We start from the raw sequence: 13,389 nt of genomic DNA, 5'->3' as shown, positions 1-13,389 counted from the left end.
TAAAAAATAAATAAAAAGTAAAAAGGCACTACAATGAGCTAGAACTTCGAAAGATCTCCCTATGCTACATCTTTTGCTGTATTTTCCTATGCAATTCGTTTTCCTTACTTTGCCTTAACACACCTCATTAAACATCAGCATGGAACAAGTGAGCAGGGCCTAGGAATCTGCAGGGACAGCAGTCACTTAACACCCAGCGAGCAGGTCGAGGAACCAGCTATCAGGGTGGAAAGCAAAGTCACTTCCCTACAGAGGAAGACATCCATCTCCTCAGCCAATGAGTTGGATAAGCTTTAGGCAAATGACTTCCAACCACAGGGGGTTGCTGATCTGAAATGAAATGAGCCACCAAATCACTGGGGCTTTTATGATCCTGGCTAATTGGATAAACTCTCTTTAAAGGCTTTGGAAGATGCCAAGTGGTCTTCTGTTTTGTCACACTTTCAAAGAAGCAAGGACCTTCCAGCTGTTGAGAGTTGATCCCTGCTGCATCAAGCCATGCCATGGTATCCTAGAGAGGTGGAACATTTCCTTCCCTAGGATAAAAGAGAAACCCAAGAGAAAAAGAAAACACACTGAGTCTTCTAAATATTTAACCCAAGTCTTAGTATAAAGATTCTCAAGGGCACATTCATTATCTTCTCATCTCATCTTAGGTATTGAGGAGGGCACCTATTGGGAGGAACACTGGGTGGTGTATAGAAACCAATTTGACAATAAATTTCATATTAAAAAATAATAATAAAATAAAATAAAATAGAAATAGGGCTCTCATTCATTTGAATTCTGAGGAAAGAGAGAGAAATCTTCACATTCTTAACTGTAAGATTGATGTGAGTGCTTTCCCATGGAAAGCTTCTGGCTTTGAACCTCCCCAACTATAGACTGCTTTGACACAGGAGAGTAGAGAGTTTGGCACAAACTGCATAGGTTCTCAGCATGGTTCTGCCATGCTCCAATTCTATAATCCTGGACACATAACCTCCATATGACTCAGTTCCGTTATCTGTGAAATGGGGAAAGTTAATGATCCTACTTCCTTAGGGCTGAAGTAAAGATGGAATGAGTGCTGAGTGCTCAACAACAGTCTCTAAACAAACCCATTATCCAAATCATCAATGATCAGGGCGTGAGTATTTAAGGTGAAGAAAAGTGGGTTCCATTTCACACCACAAAATAAGCAATTTAATAAACCTAACAGCAGATACGTCTGTTCCCCCGCAAATCCTTCTGTGGCTGCTAATGTTTGGAACCCCAGCGATTTGAAGTCCCAACCTTGCAAATCTAATTCTCATGCAGCTTGGGCCCATGCTGTGGTCTTCACTGTTCCTCCTCAACCCTTTCTTCCCTTGAGAAACTAAGCTCTTTCTAGCCCCCCAATCCCAAGAGTCTACACCCATGGCTTCTGTTAACGTCCCCAGAAATAAAGGGAAATTAAACTAACACATTCTTTGTCTTGTTATTTTCCTACCAGGAAGCTGTTAGAATTTGGACGTTGCCCAGCTGCCTCATTTAATGTTTTGCTTTCAACCACCTGTCGCCTATTTATTTTTAAGCACTTGTTGTTTACCATTATTTGATTTTTGGTAAATTAGCTTGTTTTTCATGTTATTGTCATTATCTCATTTCCTTTGTGATTTAATATTTTTGCATCTCACAATACTTCACAATGCTATCGATTTTTAAAGAATTGTTTTCTTTTTCTTAGGCATGTTTCCTTTTTTTCTCCTCTGGTGAGAGTATTGATTATAGCCTGAATCAGGACTTCCAGGATTAGCATAGAAGCAGGCATTGATTTTTGTTGTTTCAGTTTTTATTCTAAAAGTTTTCTCCTTTATATGCATTTTTCTGTTTGTTTGTTTGTTTGTTTGTTTGTAGTTTGGAAAGCTGTGACACAGAAAAAAAGTGTCCAGATTGAATTCATCCTCATTTATTATCAGTGTGAAAAGCAAACAGCCAGCATGTGTATCATCCAAACATGCACACCCTGGGCACTTGGGGAGCCTGTTCCCTTTCACTTAACTTTAACGATCAATACAAAATGTTATCTTGGACTGTTTTTCTTTTATATTTTCCTTTTAAAATTTTATCTAATTATTTCCTTTTATGCCATTTCATTATTTTAGTACTTTTCTTCAAATTTTTCATTAGCATATTCTGTATGGACCTAGTCTTTTCTTTAAATTTATTAGTAAATTTTTATTTTTAAGACATTTTCTGTTTAAGTACATTTAATTTTCTCTCTGTGTAAATATGTACTGTATTCTTTGTGTGAATATTTTCCTTATTTGTTTTAGCGTATCTTAACTCTTTAATATGTGAAGTCTCATAATCCTTAGAGTTTCTGTCATGTTTGTCTTACTTGCTCTTATCCTATTTTATAATTTTAATAGATTTTAATTATACATCTGCCTTTTTTTTTAATTTTTTTTTTCAACATTTATTTATTTTTGGGACAGAGAGAGACAGAGCATGAACGGGGGAGGGGCAGAGAGAGAGGGAGACACAGAATCAGAAACAGGCTCCAGGCTCTGAGCCATCAGCCCAGAGCCCGACGCCGGGCTCGAACTCACGGACCGCGAGATCGTGACCTGGCTGAAGTCGGACGCTTAACCGACTGCGCCACCCAGGCGCCCCTATACATCTGCCTTTACGTGTTATTGTTACATTATATATTTCTGACCTTAGGCCATTTTATTCATTTGTATAGCAGTAACTTAAAAGAGATTTAATATTCCTAAGCACATAAAATATATTGAATGCTCAAAAGTGTTAGTTCTCCAGGGGGCACCTGGGTGGCTCAACTGGTTAAGCATCCGACTTCAGCTCAGGTCATGATGTCATGGTTTGTGAGTTCAAGCCCCACATCGGGCTCTCTGCTGTCAGCACAGAGCCCTCTTCCGAACCTCCGTCCCCATTTCTCTTTACCCCTCCCCCGCTCATACGTGTATGCACTCTCTCTCTCTCTCTCTCACTCTCTCTAAAACATGTAAACATTTAAAAAGAAATGTTAGGGGGTTCCCAGGTGGTTCAGTGACTTGAGTGTCCAACTCTTGATTTTGGCTCACAGGTCATGATCTCACAGTTCGTGAGATGGAGTCCTGCATCGGTTCCGTGCTGACACTGAGGAGTCTGCCTGGAATTCTCTCTCTCCCTCTCTCTGCCCATCCCCTGTGTGCATTCTGTCTCTCTCAAAAAAAAAAAAAAATTAAATTTTTTTTAAATATTAGTTTTGTACTCATTCTCTCTAGCCATATAAGATCTATGTCATTGTGTCTACTTTTTACTTTTAAACCTTTAAATACTTGCATTATTTAATTTCAGTTTTATTACCTCATTTTTAAATTATATTCTATATGTACATATATTTCTTTTTCAGAACAGCCAAATCCAAATATGTCCTTTTGGTATATGCAAATATGTTAAATTGTACAAAGAATAAAAAGTTAGCTATGAGCTCTCTGCTCAGATAACGTCCGTTGACAAATAATTCATGCGGTATGAATATCAGAACATTCAAAGAGTTTATAAAACTAGAAAATAAAAAGCAAAATTATCTTCTGTCCATTTACACACCTCTTGTGAGAGCTGACCACACTTGTATCCTCTAAAACCACTTTTAACAGTAGGTTCCTATCACTCCAGACATTTATTTGCACAAATGTAGCTACAAAGACAAAGAATTTCTCTCTTACTTGAATTTAATAGGAAAAAAAAAAAAAAACGCTAATGTGAAATTAAAGGCCTCGCCAAACTTTAAATAAATAGTTCTTCACTAAAAGAATATTACTTTTAAAAGTTTCTTTTTTAGTTTAAGAAGTAATATTATGGGGACGCCTAGATGGCTCAGTTGGTTAAGTGTCCGACTTCACTTCAGGTCATGACCTCACCATTCATGAGTCTGAGCCTCGGGTCAGACTCTGTGCTGACAGCTCAGAATCTGGAGCCTCCTTCAGATTTTGTGTCTCCCTCTCTCTCTCTCTGCTCCACCTCCTCCCTACTGGTGCTCTGTCTCTTTCTCTCAAAAATAAATAAACATTAAAAGAAAGAGAGAGAAAGAAAGAAAGAAAGAATATTATGGAAAAAAAAATGAAGCTGAAGTCATCACTCATTTGTTAATAACGTTTATGTTTGAGACTGTAGTATTTGTATCCCTAAAGATAAGGAAATTAGGTCCCCTATGCTTTTCTCCAAGGTCCTCCCAAGTTCCATGCATTAGATTATTAACCTTATTTTGTAATGACTTATAACACTTATTTCTCTTTTTGGTTCCCACTTTATTGAGATACAATTGCCAAATACAAACTGTATGTATTTAAGGTATACAATGTGATGCTTTGATATACATACACATTGTGAAATATCATCACAAAGAAACTAATGAACATTTCCATTACCTCAAAGTTACTTTAGTGTATGTGTTGAGACTATTTAGGATCTATTCTCTTCTTAGTGCTCTCAGAAAACATTCCCACAGACAGCTGGCTCTGGACTCCTATTTGAGTCAATGCCCTAGATGCTTTTTTCTGTCAGTTTCTCTGTCCCTTCATTTTGACTCATCGAATAATTCATTAGTGCCCAAGCTTTTGTCTTGATTTCTTTCTTTAAAAGATTATCTTTATTCAAGTTTTATTTTACCAAAAGTTTTCTGTTCTACTTGTCTTTAATTTCTTACCGGATTAACACACTGAAAGATTTGACAGAATGTGGAAATAGGTATAGGAATACTCCAAGTTCTTAGAAAAGCTGGGCAGTTTTTCTGGCTCTTATAGCATTTTTCAGTTCCTACTATATGTGACAATAAATGATGTGATCACCCTGTGAGGCAAAACATAACCGTAAAAGTATTTTCCCCTGGACAACCACATATCATGGGTTAAATCAACTACTAAAGTGTTAACATGATTTTCCAGAAGAGTCTCTTATGTCTGCATCTCCTCAATTCCTGTTTAGTTGCAAGAGACAAGGAAAACTAGCTAGAACTAGGTCATCTCACAAAGGACATTGAGAGTGATAATAGTGACATTTTGTAAAAATCAGTCTCAACGACAAAAACAAAAACCTCCTTAGGCAAAACCTGCTTGCTTAGAATACCATATAACCATAGGAATTGGACACCAACTTCATCCCTGACTCTGATCTCAATGCCACACTCAGCACTACCTGTTTACAAAAATGACAGATTTTTAATGACAGATTCTTGGATTCTATTTGCCCATATTCCAAAGGGTGAATTTGATCCCATTTGGGTTACAGTGGAGCCCTTTAAAGTAAGCGTGACTGGGGCGCCTGGGTGGCGCAGTCGGTTAAGCGTCCGACTTCAGCCAGGTCACGATCTCGCGGTCCGGGAGTTCGAGCCCCGCGTCAGGCGCTGGGCTGATGGCTCAGAGCCTGGAGCCTGTTTCCGATTCTGTGTCTCCCTCTCTCTCTGCCCCTCCCCTGTTCATGCTCTGTCTCTCTCTGTCCCAAAAATAAATAAACATTGAAAAAAAATTTTTAAAAAAACAAATAAAGTAAGCGTGACAGAAAAAAAATAAAACAAACAAAATCACTTCTGATCAAGATTTGCTTAATTCACTTCCACTACATGCAAGGTATTATGCTACATACTTGAATATTCTTTATAACCACTAAATAATAAAATTATTTCATTACAATTATATAAGCTGCTGCAATAGATTCAGGATACTAAAAATTAGCTGCTGGGTATTAGTCTGGGGATTCAGTGAATCCCTTAGATTCCTTCCCTTAGAAGGTATTGATTTGAAAGCTGAAGAATAATTAAGGCATTGTTAGCAAAGGGTATGGGGGTGGTGAACGCATGTGTAGAGGAAAAAACTTATACACAGGGCCCAAGTCACAAAGAACTGTAGCCCTCTCAAATACTTGATTGTTCAAGCCAATTTGACTAGGTAACAGTGAAAAAAAATTAAAAAGTGACGTAGAATATTGCTAGTAAGGTATATAAATCGGATACTCCGGGCTCAGTAACTTGTGTTACTAATCTTGCTTTGTAACCTGAGAGTATCAGGAAGACACTGAAAGGCCACAAGCAGGGGACTGACCTGTTGACCAGTAACCCTGTACCACCGGCTGGGACTGAGAGCCTGGAGTGGAAGGGGCAAGAGCAGACACAAAACCATGGTAAGGACACTCATGCAGGTTGAGAGATAATGGTAGCTGGGAGGTTGTAGATGAAGAGCAGCAGAGTGATCTGAAAACTATTTGAGGTATGGAATCAAAAAGATTGGGGACTGATATCCATGAGGATTGAGATTTTAAGACTGATGAGTTTCCTGTTTGAATAACCAGATAAACTAGATGAACAATTCAGTAGATAATTCATTGAGAAGAAGGAAATTCAGCACCAGAAAGAAAATCATCTGTTTCATGCTGGTTAACCACAGATTAATGTTGATCTCATTATCTAAACATCCCACTCATTTCATCTGGTAGACCCTTGGGACTGTTCACCACCAACTGAATCTTCTCAGTTGACAGCTCTTTAATTGAGTTCTTTTCAAATTCCAGGTTGTTTCCTGGATATAATTAAAACTAAAAATGTGGATTTAGAGATCATTAGTACAGCTTAAGTTAAAGATTCTTAGTAGTACTAGAGAGGCATATTTATCTCAGAGTTGTATGAGTCCCAGGAAAATAGACTCCACTTATAAATTAGTTACCTCTTCAACCATAAATCTTCAGATCAAATATTTTAAATTAAATAAACCTTTTGGAACATATTCTTCTTCTACTGTCATTTAAAAAATGTATTTATTTATTTGTTTGTTTTTTTATTATTTATATTTCAGCTTGAGGTATAATTAACAAGTAAGATTGTAAGATAAAGTGTACACTGTGGTGATTTGATATATTATGGAAAGATCCTCCATATCAAGTTCATTTACCCATCTATCACCTTACATATTTATCTTTGGTTTTTGTTGAGAATGTTTAAGTTCTACTATCTTAGCAAATTTCAATTAGGCAATACAGTGATATCAACCAGTGTTACCATGTTTTACATTAGAACCTTAGACTTGATTCATCATATAGCTGAAAGTTTGTACCCTCTTACCAGACTGTCCCTATTACCCCCACCCCCAGTCCCTGGCAACCATTTTTCTAGACTGTTTCTAAGAGCTCTTGTCCTATCTTATCTTATCTTATCTTATCTTATCTTATCTTATCTTATCTTATCAAAGTTCACCTATAAGTGATAAACCAGGTACTATTTGCCTTTCTCTGTATTTCACTTAGCAAAATGTCCTCAAGTTCTATCCATGTTGTCACAAATGGCAGTACGTTTTTCATTCTTTCTCATGACTGAATAATATTCATGTATATATTAATTCATACAAGCACTTAAGTTGCTTCCATAGCTTGGTTGTTGTGAATAATGCTGCAATGATCACAGGAGTGCAGATATCTCTTTGATATCCTGTTTTTATTTTCTTTGGATATATCTCCAGAAGTGGATTGTGTATCATATGGTAGTTCTATTTTTCATTTTTTGAGGAACTTCCATACTGGTTTCCACAGAGGCTAAACCAATTTACAATCCCACCAGCATTACACAAAGGTTCCCTTTTCTCCACATCCACACCAGCACTTGTTGTCTTTTGTTTTGTTTGGGTTTTGGTTTTGGTTTATTTTGTTTATGTCAGCCATTCTGTTATAAGGTGATATCTCATTGTGGCTTTCATTTGCACTCCCTGATGATTAGTGATGTTGAGCACCTTTTCATGTACCTGCTGGTCATTTGTATGTCTTCTTTGGAAAAATGTCCATTCAGTTTCCCTCCCCATTTTTTAACCAGACTGGGTGGTTTTGGGTTTTTTTGTTTTGTTTGGTTTGGTTTGGTTTTTGGGTTTTTTTTTGGGGGGGGGGTTGCTATTGAGTTACACAAGCCCTTTATATAATTGGATATTAACTCCTTAACATACATATAAAAACTATATGGTATCATATTGAAAACAGACATATAGACCAATAGAACAGAATAGAGAGCCCAGAAATAAGTTCATGCATATATGGTCAATTAATTTACAACAAAAGAGCCAAGAATAATCACTGGGGAAAGGATAGTCTTTTCAATAAATGGTGCTGGGAAAATTGGACATTCAGATGCAAAAGAATGAAACTGGATCACTATCTTACACTATACACAAAAAATCAACTCAAAATGGATTAAGCACTTGAATGTAAGACCTGAAACAGGAAAACTCCTAGAAGAAAAGTAAGCTCCTTAACATTGTTCTCCCTAACATTGATTTTCTGGATTTGACACCAAAAGCAAAGGCAACAAAAAGCAAAAATAAACAAGTGAGACTATATCAAACTAAAAAGTTTCTGTGTAACAAAGGAAGCCATCAACAAAATGAAAAGGCAGACTATAGAATGGGAGAAAATATTTGCAAATCATATATTTGAAACAGAGTTAACTTCGTTGCCATTTTAAAGCCTTTCATGATTTAAATTGCTCTAATCCTTGCAAAATTATTTACATTTACTTACATATATATAGTAAAAAGATTCAGAAGGATATATTTTTCCAAAGGGAGCCTTCTCCTCTCTCAAACCACATATCTGTCAAGTTGTGTCTACTTTTTTAGAAAGTGACATTTCTCCATACAATATTGCACATAGGAAACCGCCAAGTATCAAACAAAGATATTTTGCTACAACTCACTTTTATACAATTTATCAATTACCTAGCATTTGTAAAGAGTTTGTAAAACTCTCTAAAGTTTTTGTTGACCTCTCAATGGTTATTCATGAACAGGGAGTGGTCAGGGACAAAAAGTCATAAGTTCAAGACATTTGAGCTGTTGTCAGGTCAATGAAGGATGAGTAAAATTTTTCCAGGGCTACTGTAGGGTTACAGGGGTGCACTGCCTTATGAAGACTAATTTACACCATAAATTGTATTAGCAGTTGCTCAAATAATCAAAATCCAGGTATGAGTGTGTTTCTTTGGAAGGGATTTGTGTTTCCTAAGATAAAGTGTATTGGTCAGCTCAGGCTGAATAACAAAATACTATAGATTAAGTAGCTAAAACAATAGAAATTATTTTTCCAACAATTCTGGAGAATGGAAGCCCAAGATCATGGTGCCAGCATGGTCAGGTTCTGGTGAGGGCTCTCCTCTTGGCTTATAGTTAGTTACCTTCTTGCTGTGGGCTCACATGGCCTTTTCTTGGTATGTGCAGAGAGAGAGACAGAGAGAGAGAGAGAGAGAGAGAGAGAGAGAGAGAGAGAGAGAGAGAGATTTCTCTCTTGCTCTTCTTATAAGTCTGCCAATGCTATTGGATTAGAATCCTACACTATGACCTCATTTAACTGTAATTATGTCCTAAATCCCTATCTCCAAATACAGTCACTGTGTGGGGGTTAAGTCTTCAACATACGAATTTTGGGGACACACACACACACACACACACACACACAGTTAAATTCACAGAACAAGATAATATAATGAAAGGATTTCCAACGATGGTTTGAACATCTATAATTATTCAGAATTTCCACTTCCCTTGATGACAACAACAGATATGGATACTATCTAGTAAGAGGTGCTTAATTTGACTACTGACCACTAACTGTTGTTTCTCATGATCATACCATTCCTTAGCACAAGTAAATGCATTTCTCTAGATTCTTACTAAATCTGGAATTGTTTCTTATTGGCAGTAATGACAATACAAATGAGGTATTCAAATATTCAGAAAATCATCAATTTTTTGGCTCTCTTATGTTTTTCTACCTGTAATGTGTTTAGTATTAAGGGTGACATAAGAACGTAGTTAGTTTCTATCTGCATTTTAAAGCTGCTTTCCTGGCTTATCTTTAAAAAGGGGAGAGAGAGGGTTTAAATTTGGGGTGAGAAATCCCACATAATTTCATCATTGTGGTTCACTTATCTGTCCTGAAGCAAAACTTCTATGCAACTAAACCACCTTCAAAACCAGTATTATAGGTGTACATGCATATACTAGAAACTATCATGTTCCCTTATCACTTACATTGTATTCAGTAAAATTTGTAAATGTTAGGCCCACATAATGAAGTGACCAATTCTAGTATGGACTGTTGTGACCCTCCAAAATAGGCAACTATCTTTGATTACTAAAGTGGGTTAATTAAGGTAGAAAGAAGAGAAAAGTACTACTAACATTGAATTTATTCGTTAGAATATAAATAATTTAAAATATGTGCTAGAAACTCTGCATAGGGTAAGGATGGGGTGGTAGTGGTATAAAGGTACAGACTTGGGTCTTTCTCAGAGAAATGTACCATTTCTTTTGTTCCTAAACAATCTACTCTGAGGAAGTCATAGGTAGAGTCTATGTACCAAGCTGATAGTCCTATAGAAACACTTTTTTAGGTGGGGAAACTAATGCTTTGACAGAGACAACTTCATTCCTGTCCTCATTCAATTCCAAGTCTAACTCAGAAGCGACTTAAACTCTGCATGTGTAAGGAATGTTTACTTGTGTTTTTTCCTTTCCACACCAGAAAAATCTTACCTCTGAGGTCACAAAATATTCTATGCATGCCCCCACCAAATTGCTTCCATTTATTTAACTGCCTGACACTTCCTGCCAGATAATGTCTTTGACAACAAGGATTGTATCTTATCATTCTTTGCTATGGTGATAGGAGTCAGGATGTTAAGATACCTACTGTATTAGTCTAAGCATGCCTAATTTTCTGAAGTTACATAATGGAGTTCAAAATTAGCATGCATTTGATGCCATGAGCACAAGGTCAAAGGAGATAGAGATGTAAGGGGCTGACTTCTCAATTGAGACAAAAGTTTGACACTAGCTAATTCAGCACCCTGGATAGTACCACGGGGGTGGTTCTAACACCATCTGAGATAAGCTTTTATCTGTAAAGAGACCAGAATGATCTTCTGAAGTTCTGTGGTTGGTAAACAAATGTTTATAATGAACTTTGTTCTTATGGCTCTTTGGATTTATCCTCACCACTCCCCCCTCCCCTGCCTCCACCCTACATTACCAGCTTTTAGTAACATCTTTATCAGAAATTAAAGTTCAGATCTTAGTGACCACTCCATTAAGATATCCACACCCTTGAAAGGATACAACTAGTTGACAGAATGGTCTTTTACCTTTCACAGAAACATTTTTTCTCCCTTATGTTTTTTATGTTGCTCCCTTAGCTTTTATGTTGCTAATTTAGGAGTAGGGACCTCAGTCCTTACAGACATGAAATGGATAAACAAAGACTATTTGACTGAATTTCCATCATGCAGTCAGCCCATGAATGATCCTTCTATATGTTTCACAGCAAAGATAGTACTTGTTATTTCAATCCTATGTGCTGTCACAACCTTTGGGATTTCTAAATTGATTAAAGGAAATAACTCCAGTTTTTTTCTCACTTCAAAACTTCTACTGTCTTTATAGATACTCCTCTTAGTTCCTTTCTGCTTCATAATACAGCTTTATTTCTGGTAAATCATAAGTAAGACATAGTAAATACATCATTAGGTAAGCAACTTGAGCTGAAAATTGGCTGTATTTTAAAAATGCTGATGTATGGGATTTGGAGGTCTTACCTTACCTGACAGATGGCAAGGGAAAATTAAAGAAAATAGTCACAGCAGATCCCTTCCTCCACACTTCAGTGCTTTGTTAAATAAGAATAAGCTTATTTAATTAATATTGATTTAACACTGACTGTCCTTGAGATATATTACCCTTTGACACATTTTTACCTTCAAAACTGCCAAAATTGCAAAATGTATAATAACAAAATTCAAATCCATTTTTAAGCTCAGAGTTATTGTGGTTTGTTATCACCAATTTCCAGCTACTCCAGGAAGGAGCTACGTGTCTTAGCAAGTGGCAATGTCTTTATTTATGACCTCCAGTGATTAGTTAAGTTTGCCAGACATTTCTTAGAGCATGGCCCAGGTCACCCAGGAGTAGGACTCTAGAGCAGGATAAAAGGTTCTGTTATACTTGGCTTATGATCCTGGCATTTGTTAGAACATGACAACTTCACTTTTATAGAAATATTAGGTAGTTATTTATTTCTAAGTAAATAAAACAAAGGAAGCGTTTGTTTATCAATGGAAAGAAGAGGGAACGTTTATTATTCTTGACACCTTCTATCTGGTCATTTGAACAATTGGTAAATAAACAGAAACTCTTGTTCACCTAACGTAAGACCTTTTTATTTGGAAAATTTGCTTATTCAGCTCTCACTTTTTTATTTCATCCAAATTTCAGAGAAAGCCTTGGGCAACAGTCTCTTCTAGTAAAACCCCACCCCTCTGTGAGGGTAGATGCATCATTAGATCCAGGAAGCTCCACTGAGATCCCCTCCCCATTTTCAGTCTCAAGATAGTAGGCCAATCATTCTACACATAAGTTATATTCAAATATCTTAAGTAACCAGCACCTTCCTTTGTGTCATGGTGCAGATCCAGGTCACAACATTTTTCCTAATTGGACCCACCCCACCACCCCACAATGAGTGAATGACAAGCAAGGAGGCCAAATATCCATTGAACATTTCAAGTAGACACTGATTGGAGAAGGAGACAGGAAACCACTAATTTTAGCCCTCACCACCCTGGAAGTCATTTTCCCTTGGAAGTCCTCTGCCCAGGTCTGAGTAAAAGCCTTTGCAGCATGTTTTCAGAATAGCATGATTAGAGGCTCTCTTCCTGGAAAAATGTGCAGCCAAAAGTTAGAGCCCAAAAGTGAAAATCTCAGCTACATTCTCTTTGAATTTTCTTCTACTTTTATCTCTGGTAATAACAGGGTGCATTTGTAAATAATGACAGAAAACAGAGAAAAGTTTGGGACTATAGGAAGCCATTGCTTTATCTAGCTTAAAGGAAAATGCATGGTCACTCAGACTGCTAGGGTATTCCTGGTAGAGTTTAGGCTAAGTGATTGGGCATGAAAAGAGGTCAAGACAAAATCAGTTGACAGAAAAGAATGATTCTGAGTTGAAGGACAGAAGTCAGGGCTGGCAAAAATGAAAAGGCCATATCTGGAGCAAGTATCACTAGAAACAGCAGGGACAGTCCCCCTAATTAGTATTGCTGGGAGAGTGGGATTTTGTAGAAACTGCTGCCTTATTTTCCTTTCTGATAGTCTTGCTCTTCTTCTCTGCTTTAGTTTCTAGGGTAAGCCATGGCCCCTTTCTCTTAGTCACAACCCTGCTCTCCCTCTAGGCTTAACATCCATGGCCACAACTTATTTCCACACTCCCATGAAGTAAATTATCACAGAGACCCGGTGTTTTTGGTGTGTTGAGGACAGAGAAATCATGTGAAATACGCCTCTTCCTGAAAACCAATAAATTACTCTAGCACATGGGATATTCATGTAATTATCCTAGGAA

This window comes from Felis catus, chromosome D2 (assembly GCF_018350175.1).
Source record: "Felis catus isolate Fca126 chromosome D2, F.catus_Fca126_mat1.0, whole genome shotgun sequence".
NCBI classification, from domain to species: Eukaryota; Metazoa; Chordata; class Mammalia; order Carnivora; family Felidae; genus Felis; species Felis catus.
The sequence above is the reverse complement of the archived record's forward strand: the minus strand, read 5'-3'. Positions refer to the sequence as shown.